This window comes from Nomascus leucogenys, chromosome 1a (genome assembly GCF_006542625.1).
Source record: "Nomascus leucogenys isolate Asia chromosome 1a, Asia_NLE_v1, whole genome shotgun sequence".
Lineage (NCBI taxonomy): Eukaryota > Metazoa > Chordata > Mammalia > Primates > Hylobatidae > Nomascus > Nomascus leucogenys.
Genome location: NC_044381.1, coordinates 25971417 through 25988965, shown reverse-complemented (window position 1 = coordinate 25988965; position 17549 = coordinate 25971417). Strand labels below are relative to the sequence as shown.

The 17549-nt window shown below is 41.2% G+C and overlaps 1 pseudogene across 1 annotated transcript; it reads left to right on the top strand.

Annotated features, from left to right (window-relative positions):
• Positions 1 to 14601: 14601 nt before the first annotated feature.
• LOC101176971 lies at positions 14602 to 14982 on the top strand (annotated as a pseudogene). The gene has a single exon (XR_001114264.2). The product of XR_001114264.2 is annotated as a 60S ribosomal protein L36 pseudogene (transcript).
• The last annotated feature ends 2567 nt before the right edge of the window (positions 14983 to 17549 follow it).

Here is a 17549-nt window from a genome sequence, read left to right as displayed (position 1 = left end):
AGTCTTATTCTGCCGCAGCCACTGAGGAGGCTTCTACTACTTGGTCCCTGAGCCAGTGCCGACCTGGGCAGCCAGACTATTAGCATACTCACAAAGTTCTGGAATTAGGCTTGCTGCCTAGGCCAATTATACAATGGATCTACAAGGCGATGCCTATCACAATCATTACACAATTGTTCAACCTATATGACTGAGCTTCTTCCCTGGTTCCCAGTTTTTGGTCTTTATTCATTGTTATAGAGAGGAGCCCTGCTCTGAACACCAGCTAGTGGTGTGAGGCCTTGACACCCTGCCTAATCTGGACCAGCATCACCTTCCCAGAGGCTGGTCCCTGCTTCCTTCCCAAACACTTAGCCAGAGACCTGCCCTAAAGCCAACAGACCACCTATAACTACAGCTGTGCTCATTCCTGAGTAGAACCACTACTTGCTAAAAATACTTGCTATCTCTTGCTAAATAGACTTAGCAAAAATAAAATTAGATTCCATTACATTTAAATTTTAAAAATGGTTGCTGTCATGTTCTGCCAGCAGGTTGAATACCCTGGGCTGTCAAGTCTGGCCCAGATGGAAGCAAGTCTAAAACATTTCTAAGGCACTGTGTTTTGGGTCAGCCCTACAGTCTAGTTATGATTCTAACCATAACACAGCCTGAATTTTCTCTCCACTGAGTTTCCATTATGGCTTGTAGTCGGTTGTGCAATAACTGGTTAAGCCCTAAGCTTTACTAACTGTGAGAAAAGGCAATAAAATTCCAGGTAGGTTGGCTGCTGCCTTTTGGTAATGACATCACCTTTTTCCTATGGTCTCTGACCCTCAGGTCCAGCACTGGGTTTTGATGTTCTGCTTAGGACCAGGCAAACAATTTGGAAAATTATCTTCTCTAATGTAGAGAAATATTTCATTTTTCTTGTCTGATCTATAGAAATGAACTCTTTTGTTGCATCCTTGGCCATGAAATATGCCTCCTGTATTATTGTGGGAAGTTCGTCTTGTTGGGGTCTCTAGCCCGAGTGCCTTTGAAGTCAGCAAAATCAGAAGTTAATTCCAAGCAGGTCCTCTAGGTCCTTTGCATGCTTTGGTGCTTTATAAATTGTATTAAAGGTTAATTTGAGCTCTTGCAGTCCAAAAGACATTGTTCTGTGTGCCTCTATTTCTTTGTCTCTTTATTTCCAACAGTACAAGCTTGAGTCCTGTCTTTGTTTTGTCAGGTGGGTCCCATTAAAATCATGTATTAAACTTTGCCTCTTTTGAAGTCCCAGATCTCATCCATCTGTTCTGTTTTTTTAATGACTTTATTTAGAATTGTTTTCAAAGTTAATGGGAATGTTTGAGGAATGGAGAGTCTGGTTAATTGATCTTTCAGTTAACTGAGGGTTATTGCTAACCAATATTTTCAGATTTTTGCATTTCATCTTATTTCAAATGGCCCTTCAATTTGTTTCAGCTGCTCATCTCCCAGTCTGCAGATTTTCGCCTTTCTTAAATCTTATTTTTAATCCCTTATCCTGCTCCTACACTTGGGACTGGATGCCCAGAAAGTAGGGTCCAGGTGGACTGATTGAGGAAGGTAAGCTATACCAGAAATGCAGAGGAGGAAAAACCCCAGAGAGAATATATATGCCCAAATTCATAAAGTGAACCTGATCACCATGGGCCATATATAAGCATCAAATCTAAACATATAAGAGTAGGATCATTTGTTCAAAAATAGCAAGAGTTTAAGGCTAAAGAACACTGGATCACAGAGAAAGTAGGCTGGAAATGAGCAAAGAAGGTTCCAGAATATCACTCACAACAATGATGGGTGTTTGACCATCCTTAGCAGATGTTTCTCAAAACTTTTGTGTCAAAAATAAATAAATAAATAAAACAAAACAAAACTTCACACTTTTTCTGGATGTACTGAGAAATATTCCTTTTCTCACAAATTTTAAGCACTACATTTTACCATGGAATACACTTTATTCTTTAAAACAAAAAAGTCAATATCATCATTTCTGTTTAAATATAAATGTTAAACTATCCATAAAAGAAGCATCTCCAGTTTGTGTCACATGCATGTATTTATGCCCCTGAAGGCAACTTAGGGCCTAGATCCTTTGTTTTTTCTTATTTTCTTAAGTAATCTCATTATTTAGTCTTCAAGTCTTATATATTAAACGAAATGATGGCTACTAACAAGATGGTTTGCCCTTTGGCTTCCTTTACATGCTTGAACATCACATTTCATTAACCAGGATGAAGATGACAGGACACAAAGTTCCCACACAGGTGAGGCAGGTGAAGTAGAACTAGTTTCAACAATGCTGCATCCAGGAATTGGGTGGAAAGTGCCATTATGCCCAATTCAATAAAATAATTTACCTAACACAATGAGACCTCTAGATGATACTAAACATGAACAAAAGTATATCCCACCCTAGATTTGGGGTGACATAATACAAAAATAACAATCCCAAGATCATATTGTCTAGCAGATGCTTAAAATATGATGGAAGAAATGCCAAGGTATGGTACAAATGGGGGAATTCATATTTAGTTCCAACGCCAGAAAGAGTAATTTCCAACCAAAGACATTTTAAGCCTCCATGGGATCATAACACAGAGATAATCCAGCCACCGAAGAAAAAAATAATTGACAGCAAGAAGAGACAAGCAAACATCATGAGGACATGCAAGGCTAACAAGATAAAATGATTAAGAATCCAAATGACCCAGACCAAAATAGGTGAAGCAAACCAACTTGGGACATATAGGAGAAAAACCCAGATGAAACCAGAGTGATCTTCTAAGGAACTTCAAAGCAGAACTAAATGCATGTTGGAACCTCTGGGTTCTTTCAAATATATTGGTTGTACTATGTATTTAGGAATTGTCCTTATATTGAGATAAGGGTTATCATCAACAAATCTTTTAGTCATCTTCACGAAGCACCCCTCTGAATATCACTATATATAGATACTTGAATGGACACAGATACTTGAATCTAGTTATGATCATCAAGATTCTGCTGCTCAGAAAACAAAACTACCTAAGGAACACTCATTGAACATTGTATTAACAAGATGCTTCTTTATACATTAGCCTAATAGATTCTGTTTCAAGAGAGAAAATCAAATGGGAATAAACATCCTATCTTTCAGATGCTATGAGCAGTTTGAAGACCACATTCTCTCTTCTGTTCTTCCTAGATTCCTGGGAAATACAAGCAGGTGATCTCGATCTTAGCAAAGTAGTTGTAACCTGTGTGTACTTGACCACAAACATGCACACAAGTGTGGTCACATCTCTATGCCCCTCACTGACTGCTTGAGCTCCATGTGCACTGTCCAGTACTAGTCCCAGCACCCAACCACCACAGAGACCCCAACCACCACATCTCCTTTTTAACCCAGAGATCAGCCCCAAGGGACTGGGAAATCTTTTCATTGAGACACTCAAAAACAGGATCAGATTATATCTCCTTTTGTAGACACCTTTGTGAGAAAGGCTACTTCTGAACAATATTTTCCTACTAATTGTAACATCAACTCTTCAAGAGCAACTACTTGCAATGATTTGGTAGAGAAAAAAATACAAACCTAATCTCCTGAAAAACCTACTCTACAAACAATTATGATTATGTCACTCAGCTCAATAATCTTCAATGTCACCTTATTGTCTACAGAATATGGTTCAAGATCTTCAGCTTAGCCACAAATCTTTTTATAGCCCTAGTTTATGTTTCCAGTGATAAAGTCTGCCACTTTAGTCATGAGAAATCACCAATTCAGTCATGCCAAACTTCTCACAGATCCTCAGAAAAGAAGAAGCTTCCTCATACTTTTATGTTTTTCTACTTTGTGTTTCTTCTTAATAAAATGCTCCACCACCATCATTGCCATCTCCTGCCTCTTTTCTGCCTGACAAGTATCTACTCATCCTTTCAGGCTGAGCTAAACATTAGCTCAGGAAGCCTTTCCTAATCACTGGAGGCAGGGCCAGTGGCTACAGGACATCCAACTGTTATACACCTTGGCACTGGATTTGCTCCACTTGTTATAAGCACCACAGTTTTTAGTATTGTGTAACAAGACCTTAACAGAGTATCTGATACACTGACTATGTTATATTAGTATCTGGAGAAGTGGAAAGATTCTAAAAATCTTAACATAAAAAAAGAAGTGAAGGAAGTGGGCTTGAAGAAGACTCAAGGAAGATAGAGTAGCTCTTAATCATACTAACAATAACCTTAGCTAATTACTATTTGGGTGTCTGGTATGTGTTAGGCGTGGTGCTAGCTACTTTAAAACATCATCATTTAATTCCTCATGAGACCCCTGTGAAAGAGATGTTTATCATCTTCATCCCCATCTCAGAGAAGTAAAGGAAACTACCCAAGATCACAAAGCTTATCAGTGGCAAGGCCAGTGTTCAATGCCAGTCTTCCTGCTTTGAAAGTCTAGTTCCTTCACACTGTAGCATCCTAAACCACAGAAAAAAAGCAGCCTTAGCATCATTGGCCTCAGCCTGCTTGTCCTGCCTTGTAATTAGCCAGCTCTGTGATCCTAGGCTAGTCATTGCCCTCTTCATCTGCATCTCTTGACCTTTCCTTTCTTAAAATCCTCAGCCTATATCCCACCCATCACAAGTGTTACTTCTTCCTCCTGCGTATGTTTCAAATTCGACCATTCTTCCCATTTCTATCATCAAAACCCTACCAAGCCACCTTCATCTCTCACTTAAACTTGTGCAGTTAATTCCTAACTCACCCCTGGTATCCTCATACCCACTCTAACTGGCCTCCCACCCAAGATTTGCACTACAGCCAGACTGAAATTTTAAAACACAAGCTTATCATTGCTTCCTATTTATTCTCAGGATAAAGACCGAATCCTTAAGACAGCACACAAGGCCTTTGCCCCACTCCAGTTTCATTCTACTTCTCTCCTCACGGTTCCCTGATCTTCAGCCTTTCAGTTTCCAAATTCTCTCTCTCCTTGTACCCTCTGCACGTGTTCGTCAGCCTGAAAGGCTCTTGCCTTCTACTGTGGTTTGGTTGTTTGTCCCCTCCAAATCTCATGTTGATCCCCAATGTTGGGGGTGTGGCATAATGGGAGGTGTTTGGGTCACAGGGCCAGATCTCATAAATAATGTTCTCCCTGTGGATGGGGCAGGGTGGTGAATGAGTTATCACTATAATAGTCCCCAGGAGAACTGGTTGTTAAAAGGAGTGTGGCATCTCCCCCATCTCTCTCGCTTTCTCTCTCTCCATGTGATCTCTACAGACACCAGCTCCCCTTTGCCTTCCACCATGAGGGGAAGCAGCCTGAGGCCCTCATCAGATGCCTAGTTCTGACCCTTCCACCAGCAGAACCATGAGCTAAATAAACCACCTTTCTTTATAAATTACCCAGCCTCAGGTATTCCTTTATAACAATACTAAATGGACTAAGACAACTCCCTTTGTCAACTCTTCAGCAATTCTTTATCCTTTCAGCCATCTCAGGCATGGCTTCCTTGAGGACACCTTCCCTAAGCCCCAGATCAGATAGGCTCCATTAGACATACTCATCGTTCCAGTCTTGTTTTTCACCATAGCACTTATCAGTGTGTTGATAATGACATACTTCTGTGATTAGTTAATCAGTATCTGTCTGACTTCCTCCCAGGCTATAACCTCCAGGACAGCAGAGTCCACGTCCACTTGTATCCCTCTTTGTCCCCAGCACATGATATGGGGCTTGGCAAAGAGTAAATGTGTAATAAACATTTGTTAAATGAATGTTGTAAGACTACACATCCATTTCTTTATCTGAACAATGAGGGGACTTGACCATGTGATCAGTGAGTTTCCTCCAGCCTTTAGCCTTAACAGCCATCTCCTTAAGACACTAAATCACATTTCCTGTTATCCCAGAAGACCTAGCCAGACCAATAAGCAGATAAACTGTAGTTTAGGAGAAGGCAGTGCTTTCTAAAAAGAGAAGCAGCCTTGCAATGGAAGCAGTCTCTCTAGAGGGTAACAGAACTGATCAAGCAACAGTGACTCAATCCTCTGCCAGGGGTACTATAATAATTCCCTCATCAGGTGAATGAGAATAAATGATCTCAACACCCCTCCCAACTCTTAAAGTCTGTGATTCTGTACCTGTGTAAAATAACGAAATCCAACTACAAATTCCAACCAGGTCATTAAATACTAAGACAATTTGTGCTAAAATGCATAAAATGCATGTATACTGAGATTTTAATCCTAAAAGACATTGACACATTACATTTAATATATATTGAGCTACCTTGGGCACTTAGTAAAAATACAGATTCCTAGGCTCTAGATCTGGTAATTCTGGTTACTTTTAACAAGAGATTTTAGGTGATTCCAATGAATTTAGAAAACTGTATTATTATTATTATTATTATTATTATTATTATTATTATTATTATTATTTTGAGATGGAGTCTTGCTCTGTCACCCAGGCTGGAGGGCAGTGGCACGATCTCGGCTCACTGCAACCTCCGCCTCCTGAGTTCAAGCGATTCTCCTGCCTCAGCCTTCCCAGTAGCTGGGACTACAGGCATGCACTACCACGCCCCGGCTACTTTTTTGTATTTTTAGTAGAGACGGGGTTTCATCATGTTAGCCCGGATGGTCTCGATCTCCTGACCTCGTGATCTGCCCACCTCAGCCTCCCAAAGGGCTGGGATTACAGGCGTGAGCCACCACGCCTGGCCAGAAAACTCTTGCATGAAGCAAAGAGCCTTGGACTTGGAGTTAGAAGACCTGAGTTCTAACTGGAGTCAATGACTAAGTCACCACAGGATGCTGACAAGTTATGTGACTTTTCTAAGCCTCATAACTCTGGCATTATCTCAGAAAAGAGAAACACTACTTTTAAATGGCCTGATGTAGGGTTACATGGAAGCTGATGCTTAATGGTTGCATATGCTGCATTGATCCTAACCTCACTACCTCTGCAAAGGATTCTAAAGCTCTTGTCTCAAAAGCTTACAATTAATCTATTTAATGTTTGGCCTCCTTCAGGGAATGGAGGCATATTTCGCTTCCCTCAAAAATGATGAGAATTTTGGCAAAGATAAACTCAGCCACCTCAGTGACCAACTGTCAAAACAAGGTTTTGGGAATTCAAAAGCTTCTCCGCACAAATGAGCCTTTTAGAGCAGTTGTGGGATTATGAATGACATCCATCTAAGGTAAAAACCTGCCCCGATTTTCCCCTCCTTTCACTCTTATTTTGTTCAAGAGTCTACCACTTTTGGGAAATGCATTTAAGAAGCATTATTAAAGTAGGAATGCAACACAAATCTACCCAAATCATTATTTTCTGCTTCCATCACGGAAATTTATATATGTGATATATTTTGGGGTGTTAGAAGGGAATTGGAAGTTAACATTTTTCTTGAAAAGCTTGGACACTAGGAATGCAAACCCACAGTCTGGCCTAGTGTTCATTCATTCTCTAGAGCTTTCACTAACCTCCAGACACTTTGCTAGTTCTGTAGACAGAGAAGTAAATTCAACATGGTCCTTGCCTCCAAGAGGTTTATACTCTAGCATGGCTTCATTCACTGGAACTCTGTGGAATAACAGAAATATCTTGTCTCTGCCTTCTCCAACATGATAGCCACCAGCCGTGGCTGGCTATTGAACATTGGGAATGTGGCTGAGAAATTGAATATTAAATGTTAGTTAATATTTATTTATTTATTTATTTTATTATTATATATTTTTAGATGCAGTTCTGCTCTTATTGCCCAGGCTGGAGTGCAGTGGTGCAATCTTGGCTCGCCACAACCTCCGCCTCCCGGATTCAAGCAATTCTCCTGCCTCAGCCTCCCGAGTAGCTGGGATTACAGGCATACACCACCACACCTGGCTAATTTTGTATTTTTAGTAGAGACGGGGTTTCTCCATGTTGGTCAACCTTGTCTCAAACGCCCAACTTCAGGTGATCTGCCCGCCTCAGCCTCCCAAATTGTTGGGATTACAGGTGTGAGCCACCAATAGCTACATATGGCTGATGGCTACCATGCAGCACAGCTCTCCAACAAAAGGAAGAAGGAAAAGGTGGAGGAGGGGAAGGAAATGGAGAAGGAGGAAAGGAGGAGAAGAAGGAGGAGATAAGAAGGAAAGAGGATGGGGGAGGAAAAGAAGAGGAGGAGGAGAAAGAGAAACAGAGGAAAGAGAGGAAGAAAAAGAAGAGAAATAATAGAGTATTGTGAGTATGATTCTAAGTTCATACACAATGAGCCATCAATTATCAGTCGTGTGATTACTAACTTTTCATTGAAATGTTTGAGGGGCAGGGTGAAGGTGTTTAGAAAAAAAACTTCAGAGTGAAGATTTCATTTGAAGGGTGAGAGGAGCTCACCAGCTGAAGAACAGGGAGGAGATTTTTGGGGAGGAGCCACAAGTTGTACAACCCCGCAGCACCTGAAAAGTACACAGTGGGTATTTAGCCTGCTGGTTTGGCTTGATTGAAGCACCAGATGCTTGGGGAGGAGACAGGCTTAATAAAGGAACAGGAGTGAGACTGGGGCCAAATCATAAAGGGCCCAATGTATAGCTCTGAGGGATTTGGACTTTTGTCCACAGGCAAAACATTTCTCTTGGGTACATTCTAAGGGTTTTAAGTGGTGGTTGATATGCCTGTCGCTTGTTTGTTTTCCCAGGGATGGGAATGAGAGCTGGTGTTTCCATTGTCTTAAACTAACTTCCTGCTTCAGCTCCATGCACGTATTGCTCGTTGCAAAACATTCCCGGTTTCTATTTTCACATAGCCTCAGAAAACATTATATCAAAGTTAAGTTTAATTCAGTTGAGGTCTCCCTTTACTCAGTCCAAACAGCTACTTCAACCCAGTCATCCAGGTTAGGAGTGAACCTTATTTTTCTGGTAGACACCATCACGTTTGCAGACCTGCCAGGAGGTACCAAAAAGGCTCCATCTGTTCAAAAATAAAGTACTGTTCCAGATCTTTGTGTAGAACTGAAGGAAATTTCTACATGGTTCAGTCAAAAACTGCACTACTCTGGAATGACCTGGGAAAATGATGGAGAGGAACAGTCAGTGTTCTGTGATGCACGGAAGTGCTGCTGTCTCTCGGAAAGCACTTGATAATCACTGTTAAAGTCCCTTCCTTGTGGGCCAGCACTGTCACAATGACCACAAAAATCACCCTTCATTGAGCATCTGTTCTATGCCAAGACAGTGTGCTTAGCACGTTGCCTGTGCTATCCCATTTCATCCTTGCAACACTCTGTAAAGTAGGTATTTTATCCCTAGTTCACATGTAGATAAAGTGAGCTCAGAGATGCTGTATAGCATATGTTGCTTCCCAGAGTCAACAGCTGGTAACTGACAGTACCAAGCTCAAACCTAGAGGAAGCCACTTGAGACTTATGCTACTGAGAGAGCACTGCCAAGGGACACTCGTGCAGTAATCAAGTCAGAAGCCCTTCCCACTTCCTCTGTCCCTGCCTGATGATGCCAACAAATCCCATGACACTTCAGTCTCTGTTATTTCACCCATAACATGGAGGTAGTTAGACCTTCACTACAATCTCTGAAATGTACAGGAAAAGCTTTGAAATTTTACCTTAAGCAGGAGCTCATTCAATTATCAAATGAACATGTCTTGAGCACCTACAATTTTATAGAGCCATCAGCTAGGAGCTAAGGATATAAAAGAAATCTTAAGATCTCAAGAAACGTGCCATTTAGCAATTAAAAGTCAAAATGTTTACAACATGCCTCTCACCCAGTCAGAAACAATTTTCATTCACAAGGAATTCTATAAGGCGGAGAGGGAGTAACTCATCTGGGTTTCCCACCCCAGGATTAGGATCTTCAGGGTTTTAAGCAGAGGAGCATATCAAGTACAAAAACCTGTCTTCAGAACTCTCCACTTAACTTGTTAAGTTAACCACACTCTTCACTTCTGTAAAACATATGGACAGACACCCAAAGCAAACAGAAGGAGCAGCCAGCAGAACCACCAGCAGCTAGCAGCCAGTCTGTTACCGGCTTATGAGAGTCATCTGGAATGGTATCCAAATATGTTCATGCACATTGTACTTAGTCTACAATGACATGATTTAAATATTATGGAATCCAGTGAAATACGAATGCAGTAAGAGTTGCTTCTACAAAATTAATTTGAATACTTAGAAAAAACTCAGTAAGGATGAATCACTATTGTAGATGCTTTGGAAATAGGTACTAGATGACTGTATATAATTGGGGAAAAAAATATGAAAGTCTACTAAGATACTGTGCCCAAGTTTCTTCATAGATGTTTTGAAGTTCTTATTCCACTTTAAAGAAAGCAGAACTTGGAACTGTAGATTGCACATCATGGCTGCGGTTTATGAAAGAAGAATGACTATAGTCAGTGAATCATACCCAAAGAAAAGCTTTGGCCTAACATCAAAAGATTGGCAAAGTCATAGCTATGTATGTGCTGTACATTAAGATAAATGTTGATGGTATGTGTGTATCACTTTTTCCCCACTTTAACCAACTTTTCAACAATCCAACCAACTACTGGTCCCAATGTGACCTAGTAAGAGAGCTTCCTTCCACTGCATTATAAGAGCAAAGTTATTCTGTATTTTTTTACATTTTAATTTTAGGGAGATGGTAAGATACTTGTTGAGCATGCCCAAGCCCATGCTCTGGAATGAGCTACATTTGGTTACTCTGTCTGTGATGGGACAAGCCAAGCACTCCCACTAAGGGAGGCTTCACCCAGACTGGCTGCAGGGACAGTCTCTATGCACAGCAGGTCCAGATGCTCTTTGGCGTGTTTTAATGTGACTGTGCCTCTCACATGATTTGACCTGAGTTGGGATGTGTGCCTTTTACCGTTAGGACTTTCATTTCTAGGTCTCCTCTTGGCTTATACTTTTGAGCAAATGACTGACTCTTTATCAATTAGTTTCTAGGGAGATGTCATTTCCCTCCAACTTGCTGTGAAGAATCCTGGCAGCAAGTTTTGCTCTAGTGACTCCTAATGAGCAATGATCTGTTTCTAACTGGCAAATATTAAACTATTCCATAGCTTTTCAGGTCCATGTACAATGAAAGACTAGTTACTGGTTACCTACTGAGCAATGAAAGATTGCTAAATTTGGGTATTAATATTTTTTAAAATAGCACATTGTTAAAATGTACTGAATTCATCAATTCAGTGGTTACCCAAAAAATCTGGCTATTTCTACAAGACACAAAGCTCTTACTGTGTGTATATAGTCGCAAATGATTGGAATTCTAGCAAATTTTAGAGAAAAAAAAAGCATTGCTCCCAGAGCTTCATCATTGGGATCTTAGGTTGACTATGGTCTTAGTTGCCTACGCTCTTGTTTTAATTAACAGACCCATAGAATTACTGTTAGGCTCTGTTTCTGCTGATTGATTCTTGAGAAACCAACTACATTGTTACCATTAAGACTATTATCAAAAGGTTTTCACTGTTGGTATGCAATACTTTTGAGAACCACTGCTCTGCTTGTTAATCAGAATGGTTGGGTGAAGCAACAGCTCTGTCTTACTGTCCTGAGAATTTTACGTTACTCACAAACCCTTTATCAGCTGACATCTCTCTGCCCTGATCAGTGTTCTCTCTGCTTCAGATGGTATGTGGGAGCTAAATCCCCTTTGGGCTGAAATAGTCACTTCCTACTCAGAATCTACATTGAAACAAATTCCCATTTACAGCTCTGTGATATTTCCTTGGTCTCACCACTAAACATCTTCCCAGGGGCTATTGCACTTAATCACATCATGCCCAATATGGCATGATCCGTGCATGCATCAACAAAAACTACACTGCCTTGCAAAATATTCGAATTAGGAGTAATTTTTCCTTTCTCTTTCTGGAGACAGATATTCTTATTTAGACAACAAACTCAAAAACACTCTCCATGCCTCAGGGCTCCCTCCATCCAGTCCATGTCCACTCAACTACCAGATGTGATCATTTCACATTACTACTACGAATTAAAAAGTAGAAAAGGAGATAACTAAACTAATGAATTGAATAACTGAAATTTCTTATATGTCTACCCATTGCAAATGGATTAAAATTTAAACTTCTTTAGTCCAGTATGCATGCCCTCCATAGTGGTAAACCCAACCAAGTTTTCTATTTTCTCTCCACCCTCTTTCTTATAACCTTCATCTCAATAAACTTGAGCTGTTCCTGGCACCTGATTCTAAGATGTCTTGCCTCACTTGTGGGGATCTACCTGCCTGACAGCCTTTTCCCAGGCTCTGTGTGAGTTCACATCCTACCAAATCTTCAAAGCGCAAAAGCTACTTTCTATTAAAAAAAAAAAAAAAAAAAAAAAAAAAAAAGAACTTTCCCAACTTACCCTAAGGAGGAAGTGGTCTCCCCCTCCCAGAATCCCAGTTAGGCATTCCCTGACTACTCCCTTAAACTCTGCACTTTCAAACTTGCATCTTGTTCATTGCATTTGTCTTCTGGACTGTAAGCTTCTTGATGGCTGGTTTGTGTGGTTTTCATCTTCCTATTTTCCTGCTCTCCTACCCTTCACTGGGCCTTGCAAGAAGTAGTTAATAAATGAAAAAATGAATGTATATGGGAATGAATAAATGAATGGATCTGACATACACATAACCACATGGTTCTCTCCTCCTATAAACTTCATTTCTGGACCTTTTTCCTAGATGAACTGGCCTTGCTAAGAGTACCCCAGGCAGGGTTTAGCAGGTTAGCAGGGAGTCTTTTGCTTGCTTTTGAGGCAGGAAAGTGCAGCCTTGTTGCAGGGCAGAAATATAACATCACAAAAAAAAGCACCAGGGAAATTCCTTCCACTTCCACCTGCGGATTAAGAAAGACTTAGAATTCGATCTGGTGAAGAAGAAAAGATATAGGATTTTAAATTGGCCTCAGGCTCTCACACTTACAGAAAGTGAGCATATAATTTGTATTCCAAACTTTTGAGAGTGAAAAGAGAGTTTATTAATGATTAATCTGGGACAATAGGTGTGACCTAGGACTGTCATGGGCTAAAAGGATGATATATGATCTGAAATGAGCTACACTTGGTTACTCTATGATAGGACAAGCCCAGCCCATGGATATGTTTTATCATATGTAACATGGGGATAATAATAACTAACCCCAGAGATTTTCCATAGGATGAAATATGACCAGGAAAGTGAAGCACCCAGTGCTTGCAAACAAATGGTATTTAATAACTGATCGCTCCCTCCCTTTACTAAGATAAGGTTCTTAGTAAAGCACCTTATCTTACGTATCACTTCTTATATTCATTGGCCTAGGTAATCCTTTCAATGAATCTTCAAAGTAACCAAAGTAACCTGGGGCTGGGGCCGGGCACGGTGGTTCACACCTGCAATTCCAGCACCTTGGGAGGCCGAGGCGGGTGATCACTTGAGGCCAGGAGTTCGAGACCAGCCTGGCCAAAATGGTAAAATCCTGTCTCTACTAAAAAATAGAAAAAATAGCCAGATGTGGTGGTGCACCACTGGAATCCCAGCTACTCAGGAGGCTGAGGCACAAGAATCACTTGAACCTGGGAGGCAGAGGTTGCAGTGAGCCAAGATCATACCACTGCACTCCAGCCTGGGTGACAGTGAGACTCCAGCTAAAAGAAAAAAAAGGTAACCAACGGGGAAATTATCATCTCCTTTTACTAAGAAGCACACTAACACCACCTACAGAGGTTCAATAAGGCTCCATAGATAAAATCTGATGGAGCCAGGACTTAAACCCAGGCACATCTGTCTCCAAACTGAAGCACTTTCTAATGCAACACCCAGGCTTTATGAGCTTCTATAGAAGGGACTTTAAGTCTGGCTGGACATCTTAAATCATGTGCTTAAATCATGGCACCGGCAGAGCAGAGAGCTCAGATAAGGGAAACTGGGAGTACACATGGCAGTACACACTTCTCAGTACCAGAGAAGGCAAAGATTCTAGCCTGGACACGCCAGCTCCATCAGCCTCATTTGTTCCAGGAGGAGAGTTTCTTGGCGCTATCATAGTCTCACACTCCACCTCAGAGTGGTGGGTACGTTTCAGCAGAGGATGGGAAGACAAGCAGAATTCACCATAGTAATCTAAATTAACTAGGAGCCCAAGATCAATCAGGGAGTGGTAATGATCTGGTGGGGGGCAGTTTTCTGGTCGGTTTAACAAGCATGCACAAACACCGGTTATGTGTACACATCCATAAGCAGCCTGGCTGAAGGTCAACAGCCTGCTTCTGTTACCAAATGAGATAAAACAATTAGCAAAGCCAGGCACTATTCCTTCTGTTCATTCTTCAGTTCCAAGTATCAGCAGTCATTTGTCTAGTTCACACGTTAATCCTTTACCTTTGTTTTTATGTGAAAGTATTGGTTGATCTGGACTTCCCTATGAGCAATGCAAAGCTGATTAAAGTTCAAACCATGTTATCAATGAATATTTCCTACTTCACAGCGAATATGAAACACTTTGAACATTAGTGCCTCCTCCTCTGAACTTTAATGTAACAGCGGTAGATATCCCAGAGTTCCGCGTGGTGCCGGCCCTTCCGCCACGGCCGCCTCTGGAGAGCAGCAGCCATGGCTCTACGCTACCCTATGGCCATGGGTCTCGACAAGGGTCACAAGGTGATCAAGAACATGAGCAAGCCCAGGCAGAGCCGCCGCCGCAGTTGTCTGACCAAACACACCAAGTTCGTGCGGGACATGACTCGGGAGGTGTGTGGCTTTACCCCGTACGAGCGGCGCGCCATGGAGCTACTGAAGGTCTCCAAGGACAAACGGGCCCGCCCTCAAGTTTATCAAGAAAAGGGTGGGGACGCACATCCGCAACAAGAGGAAGCGGGAGGAGCTGAGCAACGTACTGGCCGCCATGAGGAAAGCTGCTGCCAAGAAATACTGAGCCCCTCCCCTGCCCTCTCCCTGAAATAAAGAACAGCTTGACAGAAAAAAAAAAAAAAAAAAAAAAAAAAATTTATATATATATATATATATATATATAAAAAACAGCACCCATTCCTTTTTGATCTCCTTCCCTCACATGTCCTTCCTCACTTCCAGAGCTAGCTTGTCACCCTATGGACCTGATCCTTTCCCATCTGTCTTTTTCCAGGACTGTGTTCCATCAGCCATGCCCTCTCATTCCTGTCATCAATTATTTCCACTCTGGCTTCTTCTCCTCAGCCTGCAAACAAGCTCAAGTATTGGAAATCCTTAAAAAAAAAAAAAAAAAAAAAAAAAAACAAAAAAAAAAAAAAAAAAAAAAAAAAAAAAACCTTATTTTCCCCTTCCAGTTCCCACCTTACCTCTTGGTTTTTCCCTTGCAAAATGTATTGAAATTACATTGAAATGTATTGAAAAAGTAATCTGCACCTGTTGTCTTGACTGCCTCAATTCCCTTTAGCCCTCAGCCCATTGCAATACAAATCCCCTAAGCCTCCATTTAAACATCACCATTGGGGTCACCAGTAGCCGATAATGAAAACTAATACCTTACTAGTTAGTGATCATGAGTAAACTTGTCAAGCAACACCCTGGCCTACTTCTTTCCCGCCTTCTCCCAGCATCAAGCCAAAAACATGGAGGTTGAGTGGCCAAGCACTGTTTACCTTAAAGTTTAATCTGATTTTCCTCCAGACATTGTCCCTCTCACTTCTCCCTACAATTCTTTTTCATCATTGATAGCACAGCTGAATCCATTCATCATGCTCCCTACAACCCCACTTCGGAATATTCCCAAGAACTGAGGTTTCCATCTTATAAAAACCTGTTTTCATTAATAATTCAATTATCAGTGTATTACTGAGCCCTTGTTCTGCTATGGATGAGCAAAATCGTAACAGTGAGCAGTTTTTCAAAAGAGAACAAAATGCCAAGGAAGTGAGAGTTGATGACAACCAACAATGAAGAAAGCAAACAACTTTAGAAACTACATTCAATAGAGAACTGGCACCAGGCTGCAGCTGAGCCAAGGTCAAGGTGCTGGCCACTCATCTCCTTACCTAGCTGGAAAAAGGAGAAATGGACAACAAGAAACCAGTTCCATTGAGATAAGCTTGAGTCTGTCATGCCAGACCTTGGATTTGGTGCCAAGCTCTGTGATCCAGGGAATACAAACATGAAAAGACACAATCCTTCTTATCAAAGCCCTTGTAACCAGAAGGCTGACAATCCATCTTTCCTTCTGGAAGAGGTTAGCAAGAGTTAGTGTGTTGGAACAGAAGGACAAGGGTTTTGGTCCGAAGCTGACCTAGTTTTGAATTCTGATAACTCTCTTCATTAGTTATGGGACCTGAGCCAAGTTATTTCATCCCTCTGAGCCTCACTTCTGCCACTTGCGAGATTGAGACCTTATAGGATTATTAAGAGGGCTAGAGTTTAAATTTTTAAAGAATTTCTAGCACACTTCTTGGCACACAATAAGAGCTATAAAAATGATAATAATGCTAATAGGAAAGTGCACTAGGCTCTTGTCACATGCTAGATGTGTGAGATTTTGAGATTAAGTCATGTTGCCTCTCTGATTCACAGTATCTTTATCTGAAAAATGAGCTGGTAGGATCTAGCTCATAGGATACTATACAAATCAAATTATATAATGCCCATAAAATTATCCCATAAGATATAAAATACTCAGGCCCTATACTATTATTAGTGACAAAGAGGGTTAGAATAAAATAATTACAATTTCACAGACCCTTGGATCATTTTCTCTTCTAAACAAAGGTTTATGTTCACTTTTAAACATTTACATGCCACTTGATATGGTTTGGCTCAGTGGCCCCACCAAATCTCACCTTGAATTGTAATACTCCCCATGGGTCATGGGAGGGACCCAGTCGGAGGTAATTGAATCATGGGGGTGGGTCTTTCCCATGCTGTTCTCATGATAGTGAATAAGTCTCATGAGAACTGAAAGTTTTATAAAGGGAAGTTCCCCTGCACATACTTTCTTAACTGCCACCATGTAAGATGCGCCTTTGCTTTTCCTTCGCTTTCTCGCATGATTGTGAGGCCTCCCCAGCCATGTGGAACTGTGAGTCCATTAAGCCTCTTTCCTTTATAAATTACCCAGTCTCAGGTATGTCTTTATTAGCAGCATGAGAATGAACTAACACAGTAAATTGGTACCAGTAGAGTAAGGTGCTGCTGTAAACATACCCAGAAATGTAGAAGTGACTTTAGAACTGGGTAACAGGCAGATGTAACAGTTTGGAGGGCTAAGAAGAAGACAGGAAAATGTGGTAAAGTATGGAACTTCCCAGAGACTTGTTGAATAGTTTTAACCCAAATGCTGATAGTGATATGGACAACGAAGTCCAGGTTGAGGTGGTCTCAGATGGAGATGAGGAACTTGTTGGGAACTGGAGCAAACGTTACTCTTGTTATGCTTTAGCAAAGACAGTGGAGGCATTTTGCCCCTGCCTTAGAGTTCTGTGGAACTTTGAACTTGAGAGAGATGATTTTGGGAATCTGGAGGAAGAAACTTCTAAGCAGCCAAGCATTCAAGAGGTGACTGGGTGCTGTTA